Genomic DNA, 24,158 nt, shown 5'->3' on the forward strand with positions numbered 1-24,158 from the left:
TCTGATGTAAAAGTCTATTCCCTCATACCAGTAGAGAGCAACTTACTACGTGTGATTTCTTCTTGGAGGTTTATGGGTTCAGTTCTTATGTTCAAGTCATACATCCATTCATGACTCATATGCGGCGTAAGACAGTGATCCAGTTATATTCTTCTGAGTTTAGGGTCCAGTTTTCCCAGTACCGTTCACTGAAGAGACAGCCCTGTCCCCATTGTATATTTTCTGCTGCTGGGTCATAAGCTAAGACCATACATGTGTGGGTTAGCTTCTGAGGTTTCTCTTTTTCCTTTCTTTTCTCTTTCTTTCTTTTTTTCTGGTCTTACGGTTTATTTGTTGGGAAACTATTTTTCCTGTCGGAATATATGCAGTGTGGACTTCATTGATGATGTCTTCATATTCTTTGTTAGGCCTTTTCTCTGACATCTGTGTTTTTGTAAATTAGTTGCTGGATCTATAGCTTTGAACAGGTTGAACATTTGGGCAGAAGTACTTAAGCAGTATTCTATTCTTCCTTCAAACACCAGATCGTGTCTGATTGTCTTCTTCTGTGATGTTCTCAGTTGGGATGAGGGTATCAATGTTTCCTTTTCTGTGGTAGGTTGATTAAAGTGTGTCGCTCTCGCCAGCAAGAACGACCCGCAAACGTGATGAGGAGCAAACTTCTTTATTAGGGTTTCTATTAGCGTCTGACGTCTCAAGCAAGTTCTGGCAATATATACATGTAGGCGGTCCAGCCCAGTTATCTAGTCACTGCCCTGTGCACTCGGTCTCCTCGTGAACCCTTATGTAACCACAGAGGGCTCTATTGTTCTCAAGCAGTAATCATGCATTTCTCTCTTGGCTCCTGGTGCTGTTCATGCATCAGCCACGAGCGCACCCATACCCTACCTAGCCAATCATTCTCACTTCCTTAATCTTCAGGCATTTTCGTCTACGTGACTCCTTGCATCTGCTGGATGGCTCTCCACAAAAGTGAATTTATTTTTCTTGAAAGTGTGGATTCTAAGGCACCCTTACTTTATAATATATATTTATATAAAACATCATGTTTAAAGAAATGCATTTATTGTAAGCAACAGATGGGACAGGACATAAATATTATTAATTCCCACTCAGTGTTAAGAATTCTATTGATCAGTTTCCAAGCTCTCTAGTGTGTTCCACTGACCTGTGTGTCTGTTTTTATGCCAGTCCCATACTGTTTTGATGACAACAGCTTTGTAATCTAGCTTGAAATTGGGAGTGTGCTGACTCCTGGTCACTTAGTCACTTGTTGGTGTGATTGCTTTTTTTTATCAGTGAGGTTATTTATTTATTTATTTTTACTTTACATTTGTATTCTACATGTTTTTCTTTCACTTCCTTTTTTAATTGATCATATAATGTGTTACTTGTTTCAAGGGTACAGGTTTGTGATCCTTCTGTTTTACACACCACACAGTACTCACCACAGCACATACCCTTCCCATGACATCACAGCAACCTCATTGCTCCATAGCTGTCCCCCTCAGAATCCCTGTTTGTTTCCTGAGTTTACGTGTCTCTTATGCTTTGTCTCCCTCTCTGGTTTAATCTTGCTTCCTTCTTCCCTCTCTTCCCCTATGATCCTCTGTCTTATTTCTTAAATTTCACATATTATCTATGAAATAAGGGGGGCTGCTGATGCTGGTGGATGTCTTAAGGCTGTGTGCAGGTTTTTCCAGCTCCAAGTGGCATGGTTTCCTTCTGGGGGTCAGGTGGAGTCCTGTGGTTTGTCTCAGGGGGTCCCCAATCTGGAAGGCTTGGGAACCAGGACTCTGGGTTAGAATTAGGACCAAGGGGCATGGCTGGCCTTATCTGCCAGAGCTGAGGCCAGCTTCCTGGGTGGCAGAGTTGAGGGCGTGGGTCAGGATGTGTGTGGGTTTGTGTCCACCGGGGTGGCTGAATGTGGGGGGATGGCCTCAGGGTGGCACGGAGATGTCTCACACTCTGCAGGTTTTCCACAGCAACAAATGGCATGGTTTCCTTCTGCGGGGCAGGCAGAGTCCTGCGGTGTGGCTCAGCAGTCCCCAATCTGGAGGGCTTGGAACCAGGCCTCTGGGGATGGTAGCCTGAAAACGCAACCTAGGGTAAGTGTTAGGGCCTAGGGGCATGGCATACCTGATCTGCAGGCACTGAGACGAGCTCCCAGGAATCTGAGTTTAGGGTGGGGGTCAGTCTGAGTGGCACCCTGTGGGTTGTATCCAGGGGCCTCCAAAAGTCAGGGTGGCCTGAGGGCAACATAAAGGTGTCTCCAACTCTGAGGGTTTTATGCAACTCCAAATAGAACAGTTTCCTTCTGGGAAGCAGGCAGAGTCCTGTGGTGTAGCTCAGGGGTTCTTAGTCTGGAGGGCTTGTGGGCCTGGCCTCTGGGGAAAGAGGCCAAATGGGCTGAGGTGAGGGCAGGTATCACAGACTGTGGGTTTGTGTCCAGGAGGGCCCTGGGGGGCACACAGACTCCTGCAGTGTGGTTCAGGGGTCCTTAATCTGGAGTACTTGAGGCCAGACCTCTAGGGAGGGAAGCCTGAAAACCAACCAAGGGTTAGAATTAGGGCCTAGGGGCAGGACAGGCCTGATCTGCCCACGCAGAGGTGAGGTCCCCAGGGGGCTGAGTTGTGGGTGGGTGTCAGGTGAGTGTCGTGTGTCGTGCTGCGAGTCTGTGTCCATGGTGGCAGCTAATTGGGGGTGGCCTAAGGGGGCCATGCAGGTTTCTCCTGCTCTGAGGGTTTGTGCTATTCTAATTGGAATGGTTTCCTTCTGGGTGGCAGGCAGAATAATGGTGTGTGGTGCAGGGGTCCCCAGTCTGGAGGGCTTGGGAGCTCAACCTATGTGAAGGAAGTCTGAAAATGCAAGTAGGGCAAGGTTTAGAACCTACAGGAATGGCAAGCCCGAATTTGCGGTGCTGAGGCATGCTCTCTGGGGGGCTGATGAGAGTATGGGGTTTACCCGTGTTCTGAGCAATGTGGTCTGTATGCGGGCCTGACATTTAGAGCACTTTCTTACACGATTCAGGTTGTGACCACTTGGGAACACAGGCAGGGCCTGATGGCACCCGTGAGGGCCCCTGTCGCTGGGACAGAGTTCACCAAGTGTTCTGGTCAATTCTCATGAGTTCCCGACCAATTCTCACGAGCTATCCATAGTTCAAACTGATAACGACCACAACACACAACTGGAGAGAAAGCAATCCAAACACGGGGCGTGTGCATGGCCAGAATCACCCCCCAATGCTGGCCAATTCTCACAAGCTTTCTTCCCAAATCGATATGGATTTGGTCAGTATGCTCGTGAGAATTGGCCAGAAAACCCCTGGCGAACATGCTTTTGGCAGCACAGGCCCGCAGGGCTGCCACCTACACCTGGCCTGGGGTCCCAAGTGGTCACGGCTCAAACCCTGCAAGAAAGCCCTCTATGAGCCAGGCTCATGCACCGCCAAGAACGCCTTCTACTCAGTCCACTCCGGTGCTCACCCCAGGGCTGGCAGATCGGGCCTGCAGTGCCTCTAGGCCCTCGCCCTAACCCTCAGTTGGGTTTTCAGTCTCCGTCCCCAGGGCCCTGTCCACTGAGCCATCCAGGTTTGGTTTCCACCTCCCCCACCAGACCCCCACTGGGAGGGCTCTCCTGAACCATTCTGACAGCATGTTACCTGCAAACCTGGGGAAACGGGCCACAATGCTGAGTGGGGGCCCGGCTTCTGGGCCTGTTACCAACGCTCTTGAGCCTGGGGAAACAGACTATACAGCTCACCACTCCCTCCCGTAAAAACAAACCGCAGTGCCTCACCTTTCAGGGTCTCTCACCCAGCATCTCACCACTGCCCTCAGAGTCAAGAGGCTGCACGGACTCCTCTTAAGGCGCGTTTCCCACTGCAGCTCGCCACTGCCTCCAGTGGTGGCAAGCAGCATTGCCATGCCTTCCAGTGACTCTTGCACCAGGGCTCACCACTCCCTCCAGTGGTGTGAACTGGCACTGCCGGGCCTGCCAGCGTCTCCTAATGCAGCTCACAACGCCTCAACAGATCTAAAACCACTGGGGCACTGCATCGCCAAATTGGGGACCTCTGAGCAAAACACCAGGAGTCTGCCTGCCACCCAGGAGGAAACCGTGCCGTTCGGAGCTGCACAGAACCTTCAGATTGGGAGAAACCCGCATGCCTCCCTGAGGCCACACCCACCTTCAGCGGTCACCTTCCCCGCACCCCACAAAACCCAGAGCCTGACACGCACCTGACCCCCGTCCTCGACTCAGCCCCCTGAGGATCCCACCTTAGCACCAGCAGATCAGGCCTGCCATGTTCCTAGACCCTAACCCTAACCCTAGGCTGGGTTTTCAGTCTTCCATCCCCAGAGACCTGGCCCCCAAACCCTCCAGGTTGGGGACCCTTGAGCCACACCCCAGGACTCCGGCTGCCACCCAGGAGGAAACCATGCCGTTTGGAGCTGCGCAAAACCCTCAGAGTGGGAGAAACCCACATGTCCCCCCTGAGGCCACCCCCACTTTTGGTCCCCCACCAGGCTGCAAACACAGAGGCTGATGCTCAGCCGGACCTCCTCCCTCAGCTCTGCCCCTGGAATTCTCCCCTGCGCAGGGGGCCTCACGGGAGCCGCCTCGGCCTGGCCTGTGGTCCTGGATGGCCGTGACAGGCACCTAGCAAGAAAGCACTCTAGACCACAGACGCCAGCGTGGCCCGAATTGCCGCCCAATGCCGGCCAATTCTCACGAGCTTTCTGCCCAAATCAGTATCGATTTGGGCACAAAGCTCATGAGAATTGGCTGGAGAACCCCTGGCGAACTCGCTTCTGGTGGCGTGGGCTGGCAGGGCTGCCGCCTAGGCCTGGCCCGGTGTCCCGAGTGGTCAAAGCCCAAACCCTGCAAGAAAGCCCTCTAGGAGCCGGGCACATTCGAGGCCAAGGCCTCCCGCTACTCAGCCCCATGAGGTGACTGCCTCAGCACCAGCAGATCGGGCCTACCATGCCCCTAGGCCCAAACCCTAACCCTAGTTTTGGTTTTCTGGCTTCCATCCCAAGAGGCTAATCCCCAAACCCCCCAGACTAAGGACTCCTGAGCAACACCCCAGGATTCCGCCCACCCCATGGAAGGAAACCGTGCTGTTTGGAGCTGCACCAAACCCTCAGAGTGGGAGAAACCTGCATGCTCCCCTAAAGCCACCCCTACCATCGGCGGCCCTCCAGCCACAAACCCTGATTCTGCCCGGTTGCCCGATGTATGTCCTAAATTCAGACCCAGGGGGATCCTGCCTCAGATTAGGCCTGCAATGCCCCCAGTCTCTAACTCTAACCCTGATATGTGTTTTCATGCCTCCATTCCAAGGGACCTGGCCCCCAAATCCCCCGGATTAAGGACCCCTGAGTGAACACCCTGACTCCACTCACCACATGGGAGGAAACCTTGAGCTTCGGAGCTGCGCAGCACCCTCAGATGGGCAGAAACCTGCATACCTCCCTAAAGCCACCCCCACCATCGGCGGCCCCCCGGCCATAAAGCTGGATTCTTGTGACACCGGACGTATGCCCTCAACTCAGCCCTGAGGGAAGCCTGCCTCAGAGCTGGCAAATAGGGCCTGCAATGGCCCTAGGCCCTAACCCTAACCCTAGGTGGGGTTTTCAGGCTTCCATCCCAAGAGGCTTGACCCCCAAACCCCCCAGATTAAGGATCTCTCTGTGACAACCCAGGAATCTGACCTCCATGCAGGGGGGAAATGTGCTGTTTGCAGCTCCACAGTTCCCTCAGAGAAGGAGAAACCTGCATGCCCCTCTAAAGCCACCCCCACCATCAGCAGTCCCCCTGGCCAGAGACCTCGATTCTACCGCACTGCTGGACACATTCCCTCAACTCAACCCTGAGGAGAGCCTGCCTCAGTGCCAGCAGATTGGGCCTGCCATGCCCTAAGACTATAACCCTAACCCTAAGTTGTGTTTTCAGGCTCCTTCCACAGAGGCCTGTCCCCCAAGCCCTATATATTGGGAACCTTGGAGCATACTGTAGGAGTCCACCTGCCATCCAGCAGGAAACCAGTCCGTTTGGAGCTGCGCAGAACCCTCAGAGCTGGAGAAACCTGCATGCCCTCATGAGGACTCCCCCACGTTCTGTAGCCCCCGGCTACAAACCCGGAGCCTGATGTGCCGCCTGACCCCCATCCTCAACTCAGCCTCTCAGGGAACCCACCTCCAGACCAGCAGTTGGGCCTGCCATACCCCTAGCTCAGCTCTCCTCAGGGACCCCTGTCAGCTATAGGCAGACAAGGAACTCGTCTGCCACAAAGCTCTGGGATCCCCCCCTCCACCTCCTTCTTCTAAATTTACACTGGCCCAGGGCTTTCATGAGAAAGGGGGAAGGCTACCTACTAAGTGCTTAACACCTCCTTTCCTCTTCTGTCCTATTTCTCTTCACTTACCTTTGTACCTGGGCTAACTGGAAGGAACATATCAATGGAACATCAACGTGCTCTGAGATCTGAATCGTTCATTGCAGCTTTCTGAGGGCTCCTTATGCAATAAGAAACTAGTGTATTCTATCACAGTGTGCTTGAAAATGATCATCTACAGAATAGGAGAGCGAAAGTCACTCCATTTTTACCTCACTCTTCACGAAGCAGAATAGGGTCTTTTCTTCATTGACTTCAATCCCAATTCATTTCCATGCGGTGTTAATTCCTTTGATTCAGGGGTAGGATTTTGTGATTCCTCACCTGCAAGAACACCCAGAGCTCATCACAACAAGTGCCCTCCCTAATAGCCATCGCCAACTGAGCCCATCCCCCCAACCCCTTCCCTCTAGCAACCCTCTGTTTGCGCTCTAAGGTGGAGTCTGTTTCTTCATTGGCCTATCTGTCTCCCCTTACTATGTTCATCTGTTTTCTTTCTGAAAATTCCATAGGCGTCAAGTCATAGGGTGTTGGTCTTACCCTACTGATTTTGTTGAGCTTAATCCACTCTAGATCCATCTACATCCAGCAGATGGTAAGATTTCTTTCTTTTTGAAGCTGGGTCCTATTCCATTGTGTAGAGATAGAGCCAGAGGTAGAGATGGAGATCACCCACATCTTCTTTCTCCATTCTTCAGTGAATGGACATTGGGAGTCCCTCCATACTTCTGCTGTTGTTGATAATGCTGCTATAAACATCACGGTGCTTGTACCCCATCGAATATGCATTTTTGTGTCCTTTGGGGCAATACCTAGGAGTGCAATTTCTGGATCCTAGGGTTGTTCAGTTTTTAGCTTTTGGAGGAACCACCATACTCTTTTCCACAGTGGCTGCAACAGCCCACATGCCCACCAACAGTGCAGGTGGGTTCTGTTTTAAGCAGAACATTACCTGCCAGCAATTTCCTAAGGAGGAAATGGAAAACCTGTGGGATAATCTGACTCACCCAGCATCAGGCAAGAAATTCACCCCAGGGTTCCTGACAAGCTCCCTGAAGCCACCAGCATGCCTCTATCCAGAAGAATTCCCAAACACTCTCCTTCTGACTTCACCACTCATGAAACTAGGTGTCCCTGGCCCGAGTTTCCATGGTTGCAACACACACCTAGCCAGAAAGCGCTCTCAACAGCAGATGTGTACAATGCCAGCCAATTCTCACGAGCTTTCTGTCCAAATCGATATTGATTTGGACAGAAAGCTCGTGAGAATTGGCTGGAAAACCCCAGCGAGCTCCCTTCTGGCTGCGCAGGCTTCAGGGGAGCCAACTGGGCCTGGCCTGAGGTCCCAAGTGGTCACACCCCGAACCGTACAAGAAAGCCCTCTAAAAGTCAGGTGCACACATGGCCAAAACCTTCCTCTATTCAGCCCCCTGGGGTGCTGGTCTCAGCACTGGCATATCGGGCCTGCTATGATCCTAGACCCTAACCCAAACCCTAAGTTGGGTTTTCAGGCTTCTGTCCCCAGGGACCTGTCCACGAAGCCCTCCAGTTTGGGGACCCCAAAGCCACACCCCAGGAGTCTGCCTACCACCACATGGAAACTGTGCCATTTGGAGCTGTGCAGAACCCTCAGACCAGAAGAAACTTGTGTGCCTCCCTGAAGCCACCCCCAAACTCGGCAGCCCATCCCGGCCACCAACCTGGAGCCTGACACACTGCAACACCCCTGACCTCAACTCAGATGCCTGGGGATCCCGCCTCAGTGCCGGCAGATCGGGCCTGCCATGCCCTGATGCCCTAATGATAAGTTTAGTTTGGAATTTCAGACTTCAGTCTCCAGAGGCCTGGCCCCCATACCCTCCAGATTGGGGAAACCTGAGCCACACCCCAGGAGTCCGCCTGCCACCTAGGAGGAAAGCGTGCCGTTGGGAGCTCCAAGAAACTCAGAGCGGGAGAGACCTGCATGACCCCCTCAGGCCACACTCAGCTTCAGCACCCACGTGCCAAAAACCAGGAGCCTGATGCTCAGTCTCACCCCGTCCCTGAAACCCGCCCCCAGGGAGCTCTCCTCTGTGGGGGCTGTCTGGAGCCACGTGATCATGCCTCGAAGTCCCGCAGGACCCCAACAGTCACCTAGCGAGTACGCACTCCCAGCACAGCATGGGTGGGCAGCCTGAATCACCGCCCAATGCTGGCCAATTCTCATGAGCTTTCTGCCCAAATCCATGTCAGTTTGGGCAGAAATCTTGTGAGAATTGGCCAGAAAGCCCTGGCGAACTCACTTCTGGCAGCGGGGGCCTTTGGGGGAGCCGCCTGGGCCTGGCCCGGGGTCTCGCATGGTGTCCCCTGAAGCCTTCAAGAAAGCACTCTAAACACCATGTGCAGGTGTGGCCCAGGTCGCCTCTAAATGCCAGCCAAACCCCCCTTCTACTCAGCACCCTAGGGAGCCAGCCTCAGCACTGGGAGTTGGTCCCTGCTAGGCCCCTAGGCCTGAATCCTAACCCAGGGTTGGGTTCCCAGGCTTCCGTTCCCAGAGGCCTGGCCCCCAAGCCCTCCAGATTGGGGACCTCTGAGCCACACCCCAGGAGTCTACCTGCCCCCCACCCTGATGGAAACCATGCCTTTTGGAGCTCCACAGTACCTTCAGAGTGGGAGAAACCTGCATGCACCCCTGAAACCACTGCCACTGTCAGCGGCCCCCTGGCCAAAAACCTGCAGCCTGATGCCCCATCTGACCCCACCCTCCACTCAGCCCCAAGGTGTTACCGTCTCAGTGCTGGCAGATGGGGCCTCCCATGTCCCTAGGCCTTAACCCTAGGTCTAGGTTGGTTTTTCGGACTTCCATCCCCAGAGGCCTGGCCACCCCAAGCCCTCCAGGTTGGGGACCCCTGAGCCATACTGCAGGACTCCACCTGCCACCCAGGAGGAAACCATGCCTAGGTCCTCACACTAACCCTTGGTTGGGTTTTCAGTCTTCCATCCCCAGGGGCCTGTCCCTGAGCCCTCCAGATTGGGGACCCCAGAGCCATACTCGAGGAGTCTGCCTGCTGCCCAGGAGGAAACGGTGCCATTCGGAGCCGCGCAGAACCCTCAGACCAGGAGAAACCTGCATGCCTCCCTGACATTCCCTGAACCTCTGTCAGCTCCTCCTGGCCACAAAACCCAGAGGCTGATGAACCACCTGACCCCGGTCCTCAACTCAGCCTCCCAGAGATCCCGCCTCTGCACTGGCAGATCAGGCCTGCCATGTCCCTAGGCCCTAACCTTAACCCCAGAGCTCTCGAGATTGGGACTCCTGAGCCACACTCCAGGACTCTGCCTGGAACCCAGGAGGAAACTGTTCCATTTGGAGCTGCAAAAAACCCTCAGAGTGGGTGAAACCTGCACACCCACCTGAGGCCCCCCTCTCCCCACAAAAACCTGCAACCTGACATTCAGCCTGAGCCCCGCCCTCACCTCAGCCCACTGGGAGCTCACCTCTGCACCAGTGGATTCCCCTAAGCCCTAACCTTAGCCCTAGGTTGGGTTTTAGGCTTCTGTCCCAGAGTCCTGGCCCCCAAGTCCTCCATATTCAGGATCCCTGAACCACACCACAGGACTCTGCCTGCTCCCCAGAAGGAAACCATTTGGAGCTGCATAAAACCCGCAGATCGGGGAAACCTGCAGGCCCACCTGAGGTCGCCCCCACATTCGGTGTACTCTCGGACACAAACCCGCAGCCTCAACTCATCCTGAACCCCACCCTCAACTCAGCCATGTGGGAAGCTCGCCTCAGCTCTGGCAGATCAGACCAGCCATGACCCTTGGCTCTAATTCTAACCCAGAGTCCTGGTTCCCAAGGCCTACAGATTGGGGACCCCTGAGTCACACTGCAGGACTCTGCCTGCCCCCCCCCCCAGAAGGAAACCATGCCGTTTGGAACTGTGCAAAACCCTCAGAGCTGGAAAAACCTTCATGTCCCCCTAAGGCTTCTACCACTATCGTCGGCCCCCCTTATTTCATTGATGATATGTGGAATTTAAAAAGTGAGACAGAGGATCAAGGGGAAGAGAGGAAAAAGGAAGCAAGATGAAACCACAGAGGGAGACAGAGCCTAAGAAACACTTAAACTCAGGAAACAAACAGGGATTCTGAGGGGGAGGGGGTGGGGTATTGGGGTGGCTGGTGATGGTCATGGAGAGGGATGTGCTGCGGTGAGTACTGTGTGGTGTGTACAACAGAAGGATCACAAACCTTTGTGCATGAAACAAATAACACATTTCATGATCATAATAAAAAAGAAGTGACAGAAAAACATGTAGAATACAAATGTAAACTAAGTAAAAATAAATAAGTAAATAATCTCATTGATAAAAAAGCAATCAAGCAAACAAGCGACTAAGTGACCAGGAGTCAGCACACTCCAATTTCAAGCTAGTGTACAAAGCTGTTGACATCAACACAGTATGGGACTGGCATAAAAACAGACACACAGGTCAATGGAACACAATAGAAATCTCAGAAACTAATAATCATAGTACTTTTGGCAAAGTTTATTCATTCATATATTAAAGGCATACTTACACTTAGCTCTTATAGAATTATTAACTCTGAATGGGAGTTAATAATATTTATGTCCTGTTCCAACAGTGGCTTCCAATAAATGCATTTTTTAAAAGATTTTATTTGTTTATTTGACAGATCACAAGTGGGCAGAGAGAGGGGGGGAAGCAGGCTCCCTGCCGAGCAGAGAGCCCCATGCAGGGCTCCATCCCAGGAGCCGGGGATCATGACCTGAGCCAAAGGCAGAGGCTTTAACCCCTGAGCCACCCAGGAGCCCCAATAAATGCATTTCTTTAAACATGCTATTTTATATAAATATATATTATAAAATATGGATGATTTAGAATCCACACTTTTAAGAAAAATGAAATTCGCTTTAATAAACGTACCACAAAACGAAATATAGAAATCCATCATCCCAACTGAGAACATCACAAAAGAAGACAATCAGACACAATCTGGTGTTTGAAGGAAGAATAGAATACTGCTTAAGTACTTCTGCCCAGATGTTCAACCTGTTCAAAGCTATTGATCAGCTACTCATTTACAAAAACACAGATTTAGGAGAAATGTCCTAACAAAGAGTATGAAGACGTCGCAAATGAAGTCCACCATGCCTATATTCTGACAGGAAAAATATTTTCCCAACAAATGAGCTGTAAGACAAGAAGGAAGGAAGGACAGATGGGGGGAAGCAAAGAAAGAAGAAAAAAAGAAAAGAGAAGAAAAAAGAGAAACCTCAGAAGCTAACCCACACATGTATGGTCTTAACTTATGACCCAGCAGCAGAAAATATACAATGGGGACAGGACTGTCTCTTCAGTGAACGGTACTGGGAAAACTGGACACTAAGTGCAGAAGAATGTGACTACATCACTCTCCTACACCACACATACAAGTCATGAATGGTCGAACTGAATCCATAAACCTCCAAGAAGAAAAAAAAGGTAGTCAGTTTCTTCATACTGGTTTTGGGGAAGAGACTTTTACATCAGACACCAAAAGCAAAGGCAACAAAAGCAAAAATAAACAAGTGGAAGGACACCAAGCTGAAATTTCTGCACGACAAAAGGGACCATCAAACTCTGAAAAGGCAACCCCCCCAATGAGAAAAGATATCTGCAAACTGTAAGTGTGAGAAGAGGCTAATATCCAAAATACGTGAAACACTCCTTCAAATCCAAACAAAAATGTAAAAACTGGGGAGAATATGTGAATAGCTACTTTCCAAAGATGGCAGACAGGTGACCTACAGACACAGAGAAAGTTGTTGAACATCACTGATTGTCCTCAGGGAAACAGAAGTCAAAACCGGAATGAGCTATCACCTCACAACTGTGGGAAGGGCAATCGTCCCAGAGACAGACACCACGTGTGGCCAAGGGTGTGTACACCAGGGGACCCTGTGCACTGCTGGTGGGAATGGAAATTGGTGCAGCCACTGTGACAAATGCTGTGGAGATTCTGGGAGAAATTAATACAGCTACCACATGACCCGGTATTTGCTCTTCTGAGTATTTCTTTGGCGAACACAAAAATGTTCCCTCCAAAAGAGCGATGCACTCCCATGTTCACGGCAGCATTATTCACAATAACCAGACATGGAAACACTGACCTTGGGAGCATTATGCTAAGTAACTCAGACACAGAAAGACAGACACCAGAGGCTCTCATGGACATTCCACGTGGAAAAAAAAAAGTACTGAATGCAGGTTTTCCCTGTGATATTCTACCTGCAGGGAAACTAAGGAACTCTCGCACCAAATCCAGAATGTGGACAGCTACTCCAGTCTTACTTCATGGCTCAACTAGAGAAGAGAGAAAAGTCCAGGAGGTTTTGGGTTAAAAAGAAGTTTTACCTCCAGTCCTGACACGTAAGTGACATTGTGCCCAATGTACCTGCGGCTTTCTCGGAACGCTGACGTCCTGTGATGAGCTGCGTGACTGACTCAGATGCTGTTGTTCAAAACTTTGGGTCTCATGGAGCCAAATCAGAGAAGTGTTGGCAGGTGGGGATGAGAAGGCTCCTCTGACCTAAGGCCGGCGCACCTGCTTCTGTTCCTGGGAGAAGAGAAAACACATACTTCATTTCTTTTCTTTCTTTCCTCCTTTTTTTTTCTTTTTTTTTTTTTTCTTTTTTTTTTTGGAAACACATACTTGTTTCTTAAGTAGTAATTATCAATATTCTAAGATAGACAAATTACTTTGTCTTTCTTGGAAGAATGAAATCATCCTTCCAAATGAACACCTCAACTCACCTGTTCCTCATGCAACTTGAGTGGGGTCTGGTTTCCTCCAGCTTCCAGGCCCCCACCCGGTGGATGCTTCTGCAGGATCCTGACAGCCCATTACCATCATTCCCCGGGAACTTGGACAATGCTGAAACTGGGGGATGGCTCTGGGGCTCGTTAGCGCCACACCTGTGTCGGGAGGGGCAGGAACCTGGAGGACCCTCCTGCACAACTCTGACAGCCCATTACCACCAACCCCGTGGACAGGAGGCAAAATTCTGAAGCTGGGGAACTGTTCTGGGGCTTGTTAGTACCACACCTATGGGGGGTGGGGAACAGGGGACACCCTGCTGAACTCGGGGTGCTGCTCAAGGTCCATTACATGCTCTGTGTCAGGGGACAGGTGGCACCCCACTGAAGTTAGGGACTGTGTGCTGTCTTTACATGCACTCTTCCTGGGGATGCAGGAAACCCTGAAATGCCCACAACCCATCCTACAAAGCTTGGTGAGCTGGCGCCCTGGAGTTCAAGGATGTGGGGGACAGGGCCAGCTGAAGGACATCGGGCAGTAGAGACTTTCAAGGGAAAAAGAGAACCCATCTGAGTACCCACGATGAACTCGCTTCAGGTACCCTTCAAGGACCCTACCCCCCTGGAGCCCCACTCAGCGCACAACCCGAACTCACCAAGCCAGGACCCAAGCCCAGAACCTCTCCCTGCGTCCCTTTGCCGCCGCTGCAACTTCTGGCAGCTCTGGGTCCGCCCACAGAGGAAACAGCTCCACACCACATGCTAATGAGTTGGTCAGGAAGGGTGGTGCCCTTAGCCTATTGGATGCAGCTCTTGCCTGTACCAAGCGACCCGTCCTTACATCCGCGCCTCCCTGCTTTTGCAGGTATTCTCGGAGGCAGCGCCTCCTCGGTCAAACACCTGGCTCCGAGGGACAGGCCTGGGCGGGTCGTGGGCAGAGCACCCCCTCCCCCAGACATCTGCCCCCTTCCAGGGACCCCTCAGACCCTGCCCCTTCCCTTCCAGCACCAGCCCTGCGGAGCTGTTCCTGGCTCCTGGCAAGGTCAGGAGCTCTCAGACCTTCCCAGGTTTGGGCTTTAGGAAATGCAATGGTTGGGGCGCCCGGGTGGCTCAGTTGTTAAGCGTCTGCCTTCAGCTCAGGTCATGACCCAGGGTACTCAGTGTACTCGGATCTAGCCCCACATCTGCCTCCCTGCTCAGTGGGAAGCCTGCTTCTCCCTGTCCCACTCTCCCTGCTGTGTCCCTCTCTCACAGTGTCACTCTCTGTCAAATAGTAAATAAAATATTTTTTTTAAAGATTTTATTTATTTATTTGACAGAGAGAGATCACAAGTAGGCAGAGAGGCAGGCAGAGAGAGAGGAAGGGAAGCAGGCTCCCTGCTGAGCAGAGAGCCCGACGCGGGACTCAATCCCAGGACCCTGAGATCATGACCTGAGCCGAAGGCAACGGCTTAACACACGGAGCCACCCAGGCGCCCCAATAAAATATTTTTTTTTTAAAAAGGAAAAGCAATGGTTTCCCACATTTCCAAGGCAATTTTAAGACCCAAAAAGTAACGCTCTAAGCTGGAGAAGCTTCACCTGGTTTCATCCATGGAGTGGATAGTGCTTTTCAGACCTTCCAGCATCCTCTAGGATGAGCCCATTTGTGCTGGAATATATATACACATATGCTTGGTTCTTTAGGGAACTCCAGGATGAACAAGAGTAGGCGCCCTTCTGTGATGTTGGAGTTGTGAACCAGGAACATTGATTTTTAACTTAAAAAGAAAACACATTGTTATTGTCTACACTAAAGGAACAAACCCTTTTAAACATTTTAGAGAGAAAAGAAGAGAGTTTTATTCAAACCCAAGTTGAGACAGCTGCCTGGGAGACACAATCTTCACAAGGAAGGGAGTGCTCTGGGGGAAGAACATTTAGGACGGGTTTCTAGATTCGTTCTGTTTTGTTTTACATACTGAGCTACACATCATCATGAGGAAGAACATTCCAGAAAGTTACAGACTTTTTCTTATGTCTTCAGTATGTGCAAGTTAGTATGACTTTAATGTTATGGGAGAAGGAGAGATTCTTTTGTTTTTCTTTTCCATACATTTGCAATGACATTTTTTGGTTATCTTTTTCTTCTTCTTCTAGGAGATGTACAACATGTGCTTGGGGCAGAAATAGGGCCCATGCTCTGACGTTTTACCCAGTCATTTTGAGCTTGGTAAAACGTTAAAGGATAGCTTCCCTGGGAGCCCAGGATCTGGGGCTCATGGATGGTAAAAGACAAAAATTTCCATTATCATTGCAATTACTACTAAAGAGAGGAACTTGAGACAAAAACACCTTTTTTTTGAGACCTTTTAAAAATACAATTTAAAACTATGTTGTACCAGTACAACATATTAATTTTACAAATGTAAAATTTTGTCCGCTGTTAAAGCATTTGCAAAAACCACACATCCTACTTCAGCTTTATTGCACGATATCTATACGAAAATATTAATTTTAAATTAGAAAACATAAAAATGCTTTCAAACTATTTCTTTTTTTTTAAGATTTTTTATTGATTTATTTGACAGAGATCACAAGTAGGCAGAGAGAGAGGAGGAAGCAGGCTCCCCACTGAGCAGAGAGCCTGTCATGGGGCTCAATCCCAGGACCCTGGGATCATGACCTGAGCCGAAGGCTTTTTTAAACCACTGAGCCACCCAGGCACCCCAATATAGAAGGGACAATCTGATTTTAAAGACAATTCTCTATAAGAATGTCTACTCAGAAAATAACAAATTTTCACAGGATACCAAGCTGGACGGATGCTTTGGCAGATTCAGGACAAAACACTGTTTAAAACCAGTCCAAGATACTTAATCCAAACTGTACAATCATTCTTCTTTAGGAATCTAGATGCCACTCAAGGTGATTTCTTATACTTAGAAAAGTTGAGGCATTTTTCGGTGTGAGCATTCTGAATATCTCTTACATATTAAAAACCATACTTCCCACTAGCAAACAGCCATTTGCAGGCTTATTTCCTTCATGCAGACTATCTCTGGCAACTGTTTTTGACAACTATTGAATGATCATTTTAACTCATTTATGTTGATAGAAAACATCAAGTTAAATACACTTTTAAAACCCAGTCCTTTACAAAAATCAGTTTATAAATTTGTATCATAAAAATTAGTGTCAAAGACTATCAAAATGGTCTTCATTTGCTGGATATTAGTTGGTTCTCCTAGAGCTGGGATGGCAGATGTCCCACTTTCCCATGTAGTGTTAATCAGGAATAAATTCCAGCACTAAACTGGAATCCCAAGACAGGTTAATAAGGTTGTATGATGGATTTTAGTGGGCTACTACCCTGGGTCTGTTTTCCAATGTAGGTGTTAAAATACTGACAGCAAATCTTGGTGATTTAATTCACCTCAGACAATGAATATAATCTGGAGATGCAAAAGGAAAGGTGTTCACATAATGCATTATCAGTGGGGTTATGTATATCATAGAAAAGGGGGAAAATCCTTATTTGTTAGAACAAGGATTCACCAAATTTGATACATATGTAGATGATGCATCATTCCTTATTTTTTTTAAAGATTTTATTTATTTGACAGACAGAGATCACAAGTAGGCAGAGAGGCAGGCAGAGAGAGAGGAGGAAGCAAGCTTACCACTGAGCAGAGAGCCTGACACGGGGCTTGATCCCAGGACCTTGGGATTATGACCTGAGCTGAAGGCAGAGGCTTTAACCCACTGAGCCACCCAGGTGCCCCATGCATCATTCCTTATTAAAGCATGTTGTTTCAATCTCGAGTGTTTTTGAATGTATGCCTCTGTGCATCAGATTGCCTTTTGGAACTTATGACCTGCATAAGCAAAGTCAAATACAATAGTCCACATCTGTGTAGAGAAAATAATGATTAAAACAGTGGTTATGTGCTCACCTCGGGACATGCCACCCCAGAACACGGCAGGAGGTGCTGAGTGTCAGGTGCTGCCACCGCCAGCAAAATCACCTTTAACAATACTACTAAGCCTCCATCAGAAAGGATGAATACCCAACTATTGTATCAACATGCACGGGACTGGAGGAGATTATGCTGAGTGAAATAAGTCAAGCACAGAGAGTCAATTATCATGTGATTTCACTTACTTGTGGAGCATAAGGAATAACATCGAGGACATTGGAAGAGGGAGAGGAGAAGGGAGCTGGGGGAAACTGGAGGGGGAGACGAAGCACGAGAGACTGTGGACTCTGAGAAACAAACAGGGTTTTGGAGGCGAGAAAGGGGGAGGGTTGGGTGAGCCTGGTGGGGGCATGGATGGCATGGATTACATAGAGCACGGGGTGTGATGTATAAACATTGAATCTTGGAACACTGAAAAAATAAAATAAAGTTAAAAAAAAAACAATACTACTAAGAAATAAAAATGATGCCTACAGGTTACCTGTTCCATGGTCAACACAGGTAACAGAGGTGTTCACAGAAGCTGAGTTCCTCCCTTTCTCCTGTCCAAATCTCTGAAGCACACATATGATTTGAAGTCATAATTTTAGAACCTCCCATCATCTTAGAGCTGTCTGGCACCATTCCCTGGGACTACAAAATAAAACAGAGTAGTTCATTGTCACAACACTAATTTAAACTTGAAGTCCCCCGAAAGCTTGGGTTCACTGTCTTTGCTCTTTCCCTGCAGATTTTGACTAATGGGAAGTAAGTAATCATGGGTAAGGGAATAGTTTATGAAGTTTATAAGCATTGTCTCACTTTGTAGAAGAGGGTGAGCTGAGGGTCTTTGAATACTATTTCAGACCTGTGTTACAGCACACTCTGAACATGCCAGAACCTGAATCAACTTTAAAAAGATAGTTCTTTCAGTAACTTTAATATCAAAAAAATGTTATAATGTCTCTATTTCTAGGGATCTTTGAGTATCTTACTCAGAGGTCCTCCACTCTTAATGATCATGATGGGCAGAGGTAAAAAGACCAGCTGAATTCATTCCAGTTGACCACACAACTAGAAAATCCTGAGACTTGAGATGTTTTCAGATCAAGAAGACCAGAGATAAGAGGGAAATAGTACCATGTATTGAATAACAAGGGATTTGGAGTCAGTTTGGGGATCTCACTTAGGTTTCTGACACTAAAATCCTCTGTAACTCAAATCAACTCTGAGCCCCTGCCTAACCATCTAGAAAATGCGACTAATAATAGCTACATCATAGTTTGGAAGTTTAAGAGGGAGAACTCCACAAGGAGCTGGTGTAATGGCTCTCAAGAGCAGGCACTCAGGAAGCCGTAATTACTTTGGGGTCTATTTCTTTTCCAGAAGAAAGAACACATGTTGAATCTGTATTTCTAGTAGATGACTCACAAGATGATTTTCAAACCTTAAGGAAGGTCAAGAACCTGTTATTGTGTCATATTTCACAGAAAACATGCTGCTGGACTGGTGAGGACAATACAATAGCACTGTCATCTCCAGGGGTATAGAGCTTCCCATTTCCATATGGCCATGTTGTCCCTCTTAGCTCAGGGTCACCAAAAAGGGCAGCTGTGGGGGGACCACAGGCCAAGGCTTCCAGGTGTGGCTGGGGCAGGCAGAACTCTGACTTAAGGCTCAACTCCTGTCTAGCTAGTTATACTGCTCTTCACAGATAGAGTGCCATTGTCTGTGAGCTCTGATTTAGGAAAGGTTGTGAATTTCCCTTGTGATTCCCTCTCTGACCCTTAGGAAATGTAGTAAAGTTACATTTAATTTTTAAACATTGAGAGACTTCCTGGTTTTCTTTTCATTATGACTATAACTCAATTTCCCTGTGGTCTAAGAATATGATCTAGTTAATTTCAGGCTTTAAAATGTGTAGATTTGCTTCATGGCACAACATCCTCTACTTACGTAAATATCCTAGGACCCCTGGAAAATAATGTGTCCTGTACTTAATGTGTAATGTTCCATATATGTCAATGAGGTCACATATGTTACCAATGTTTCATCTGCCTTTTCTATCAGATACTGAGAAAGGTATATGAAAATCTTCAAACAATGCTACTCTAGTCAACATTGGATTGAAGAAGCTACCAAATGTTTTAAAGCAAGAGAAACAAAAGGAATAAGAATTGAGAGGATAATTGTGACTATTCACAGATAATATGAGGGTGTACACAGAAAATATAAAATAGTCTATAAATAACTATTAGAATTAAAAATGGAAAACTTGCAAATCTTAGAATCAAGAAAGCAATCCAGAAAGCAGCCGGGGAAAGAGATTTCTTATGTATGGAAGGAGGAACATCAGAATAATGTCAGACCTGTCTACAGAGACCTGGCAAGCCAGAAAGGGCTGGCAGGACATATTCAGGACACTAAATAAGAAGAACATGCAGCCAAAGATACCTTATCGAGCAAGGCTGTCTTTCAAAGAAGAAATAATACCTATTGTTCTGAAGCTGTTTCAAAAAATAGAAACAGAAGGAAAACTTCCAAACTCATTCCATGAGGCCAGCATTACCTGGATCCCAAAACCAGACAAAGACCCCATCAAAAAGGAGAATTACAGACCAATATCCCTGATGAATACGGATGCCAAAACACTCAACAAGATCCTAACCAATAGGATCCAACAGTACATTAAAAGGATTATCCATCACGACCAGCTGGAATTTATTCCTGAAATGCAAGTGTGGTTCAACATTCACAAATCATTCAACATGATAGTGCACATTAATGAAATAAAACACAAGAACCATGATCCTCTCAATTAATGCAGAAAAAGCAACACCCTTTCCTGATTAAAACTCTTCCAAGTGTAGCGATAGAGGGGATATTTCTTAGTTTCATAAAACCAACTATGAAATGCCCACAGCAAATACCATTCTCAATGTGGAAAAGCCGAGGGCTTTTCCCTTAAGATCAGGAACACAGCAGGGATGCCCACTCTCACCACTATTATTCAACAGAGTACTAGAAGTCCTAACCTCAGCAATCAGACTACAAAAAGAAATAAAAGGCATTCAAATTGACAAAGAAGTCAAACTCTCTTCACAGATGACATGATGCTTTATATGGAAAATCCAAAAGACTCTGCTCCCAAATTACTAGAACTCATACAGCAATTCAGTCATGTGTCAGGATATAAAATCAATGCACAGAAATCTGTTGCTTTTCTATACACTAACAATGTAACCATAGAAAGAGAAATTAGGGGATCAATTCCATTTACAATAGCACCAAAAACTGTAAGATACCTTGGATTAAACCTATCCAAAGAGGCAAAGTATCTAAACTCTAGAAACTACAGAACACTTAGGAAAGAAATGGAGGAAGACCCAAAAAGATGGAAAACCATTCTATGCTCATGGATCAGAAGAATAAACATGGCTAAAATGTCTATGCTACCCAGAACAATTTACACTTTCAACACCATCCCTATTAAAATACCATTAGCATTTTTCATAGAGCTAGAACAAACAATCCTAAAATTTGTGTGGAACCAGAAAAGACCCCACATAGTCAGGGAAATGTTGAAGAAGAAAACCAAATCTGGGGGCATCACAATGCCTGACTTCAAGCTATATTACTAAGCTGTGACAGCATGGTATTCACACAAAAACAGACACATAGATCAATGGAACAGAATAGAGACCCCAGAAATTGACCCTCAACTCTATGGCCAACTCATCTTTGACAAATCAAGAATGAATATCCAATGGAAAAAAAGACAGTTTCTCTGATTAATGGTGCTGGGAAAATTGGATGGCCTCATGCAGTAGATTGAAATTCAACCATTCTCTTACATCACACAAAAAGATAAACTCAGAATGGATGGAAGACGCCAGTGTGAGACAGGAACCCATCAAAATCCTAGAGGAGAACATAGGCAGTCACCTCTTTGACATCAGCCACAGCAACTTCTTCCTAGACACATCACCAAAGGCAAGGGAAACAAAAGCAAAAATGAACTATTGGGACTTCATCAAGATAAAACGCTTCTGCACATCAAAGGAAACAGTCAACGATAAAAGAGGCAACCATTGGAATGGGAAATGTTTGGAAATGACATGTCATATAAAGGGCTGGTTTCCAAGATCTATAAAGAACTTCTCAAACTCAACACCCAAAAAGGAAATAACCCAATCAAGAAATGGGCAGAAGACATGAGCAGACATTTCTCCAAAGACATGCAAATGGCTAGCAGGCACATGGCAACATATTCAATATCACTTGCCATCAGGAAATACAAATCAAAACCACAATGAGATATCACTTTACACCAGTTAGAATGGTCAGAATTAACAAGTCAAGAAATGACAGATGTTGGCGAGCACGTGGAGAAAGGGGAACCCTCTTACACTATTGGTGGGAAAGCAAGCTGGTGCAGTCACTCTGGAAAACAGTATGGACGTTCCTCAAGATGTTAAAAAAAGAACTACCCTACCAAACAGCAATTTCATTACTGGGTATTTACCCTAAAGATACAGACATAGTGAAAAGAAGGGACACCTGCACCCCAATGTTTATAGCAGCAATGTCCACAATAGCCAAACTGTAGAAGGAGGCAAGATGACCTTCAACACATGAATGGATAAAGATTTGGTTCATATATACAATGGAATATTCCTCAGTCATCAGAAAAGATGAATACCTACCATTTGCATTGACATGGATGGACCTGGAGGGGATTAGGCTGAATGAAATAAGACAAGCAGAGAAGGACAATTACCATATGGTTTCACTCATATGTGGAATGTAAGGAATAGTGTGGAAGACCATAGAGGAAAAGAGGGAAAAATGAATGGGAAGAAATCAGAGGGGGAGACAAACCATGAGAGACTCTCGACTCTGGGAACCAAACTGAAGGTTACAGAGAGGAGGAGGAGGGGGCAAGAGGGTGATGGGTGTTAAGGAGGGCATGTGTTGTGATGAGCACTGGGTGTTACGCACAACTAATGAATCATTGAACACCATATCAAAAACTAATGTTTTTGTATAGAACACTATATGTTGGCTAACTGAACATAATTAAATAAATAAACACGTTTTCTACATGAAAAACATATAATAATGGGAACAGAATTTCAGATTTGCATGATGACATATTCTCAAGATATGTTTCACAGCAGTGTAAGTATCCTTAACACTACCAGACTTCATACTGAAAATGTTTAAAATGGCAAAATCAATGTTAGGATTTTTTACAATTTTTTAAAAGTACATTCTGTATGATTCCATTTTTATGAAGATTTTAAAAATCTATTTGAGAGAGAGAGAGAGAGCATGACAGGAAAGTCGTGGGAGAGGCAGGAAGTGGAAGAGAGAATCATGAGCCCACACTGCACTAAACACAGACCCTACATGGGGCTCGATCTCACACCATGAGAGCACATCCTGAGCCAAAATCAAGTCAGTGGCTTAACTGACTCACGGAGAGCGTGTGTGTCTTGTCAGCCCAGCAAATGAAGGAACTACACCCTAGCGTTCAGGCTCTAACAGAAGCAGAATTTCAATGTCCTGTTTGGGAGCAGCCACCTCCCCTCTTACATGGCCTTGGGGGACCCCAGGGAAAGTCTTCCTTGTCCTCATGCCCTCAGAGGGAGGAGCTGGCCCCATGTCCTGGGGTCCCCACCCTGTCCCACTGCTAAGCCACACACAGGAACCTGGTGTCAGGAGTGTGATCTCCCAGGGCCCTGGCAGCCACTCGCAAGGGCTGGATTGCTTTGAGGGGGAGGGGTGCTCACTGGTGACACCGTACGACACCCCCCACTGCACTCTGCAGTCCAGGCTCTGTGCCCAGCTTAGGTCAATCAACAGCACCCCACATGCTCCAGCCATGGGAGCGATCATTCAACATCAGCACATTGCACAGAGGCAGAGAGCGAGGCCTGGAGAGGGGAGGCCAATGGCTCCAGTCACAGGACTGGTCAGCGGAGGGGCTGGAAGCTAGCCCTCCGGAGCCCCCGTTAGCCCAGCCAGAGACTCCCTGACCCGAGTGAGCCCTCCCCTGCCTTCCCAGCCACACACTGGCCCCTGAGCTGGATGATGGATTGTTCTTCTTGGCCCCGAGTGTGTTGCTGGCTGACTAGGAGGGAGAATGCAGCTGGTGGGGCCCTCCTCCCCAGCCTCCTTCCCACACCTCTGACTCCAGCCAGGGCTGCAACCAGGGACAGGCTGGACTTCTGTCCCAGGGTCCTACCAGGAAAATGAGGAAGAAGGAAGAGAGGAGAAGGGGAATGGGGTGGATGACTCTTTCCCCGTCACAAGTCAGTGTCCACTGCTGCCTCCAGGCCCTCCAGCCCAGACCAGCACTTAGCTGGACCTTGGGAGCAGTCTGCATTCCCGGCCAGCTGGGTGGAGGGTATTCAGTGACCTTTGTGTCCCCAGATGTCCACCTACCTGACTTCGCACCCTCAGGCTTGCTGCCCAGGATGGGCATAATTCCAGGGCTAAGCGGACTTTGGGGCCACAGAGCCCTTGGCGGTGGTGAGGAAACATGGGGGACTGGTCAGGTGCGGAGCCATGGGTCTCGTGCACGTCCACCACGGGACTGGGTCATGGTACAGGTGCTGTGTCCAGGTCCTCTGTGCACACCTGGCCCTCTCAGGAGGGAGGCCTGTGTGTCTGGTACACCTGTCCTCCACCTACCCTTGAAGGAGTGGCCAAGTTTGAGCATTTCCATGTCCAACCCTCAGGGACAGTTGGGAACCTGGGATCGAGAGAGACAGGGACTGGCCCAGGACAAATGAGGGTTACAGAGTCCAAGGAGTGGGGCTGCTCTCCAGTCCTAGGCCAGCCCCAACACTCCAATGAGGTTCTCTTTGGGGTGAGAGACCCTCGGATCCTCAGGGATAGCTACCCATCCCCTCCCATATGGGGACATGACCTTGGGCATCCCCAGACAAGTAAAGTCATGTGCGCGCATGCGCACACACACACACACACCCCCACACACACACACAC

General features: G+C 48.2%; 1 long non-coding RNA gene across 3 annotated transcripts; it reads right to left on the reverse strand.

Annotated features, from left to right (window-relative positions):
- Positions 1 to 1,068: 1,068 nt before the first annotated feature.
- LOC116595179 lies at positions 1,069 to 13,918 on the reverse strand. Of its 3 annotated transcripts, XR_004287552.1 has the most exons (5): positions 13,863 to 13,918; positions 13,204 to 13,751; positions 12,845 to 13,006; positions 6,616 to 6,727; positions 1,069 to 2,090 (listed from the first exon to the last, which is right to left on the reverse strand). It is a non-coding gene; the product is annotated as an uncharacterized LOC116595179 (long non-coding RNA). The 3 variants fall into 3 exon arrangements; XR_004287551.1 differs by having other exon boundaries at positions 13,204 to 13,912; XR_004287553.1 differs by lacking the exon at positions 1,069 to 2,090 and adding an exon at positions 2,115 to 2,542 and having other exon boundaries at positions 13,204 to 13,912.
- Between the last annotated feature and the right edge of the window lie 10,240 nt (positions 13,919 to 24,158).

This window comes from Mustela erminea, chromosome 7 (genome assembly GCF_009829155.1).
Source record: "Mustela erminea isolate mMusErm1 chromosome 7, mMusErm1.Pri, whole genome shotgun sequence".
Taxonomy (NCBI): domain Eukaryota; kingdom Metazoa; phylum Chordata; class Mammalia; order Carnivora; family Mustelidae; genus Mustela; species Mustela erminea.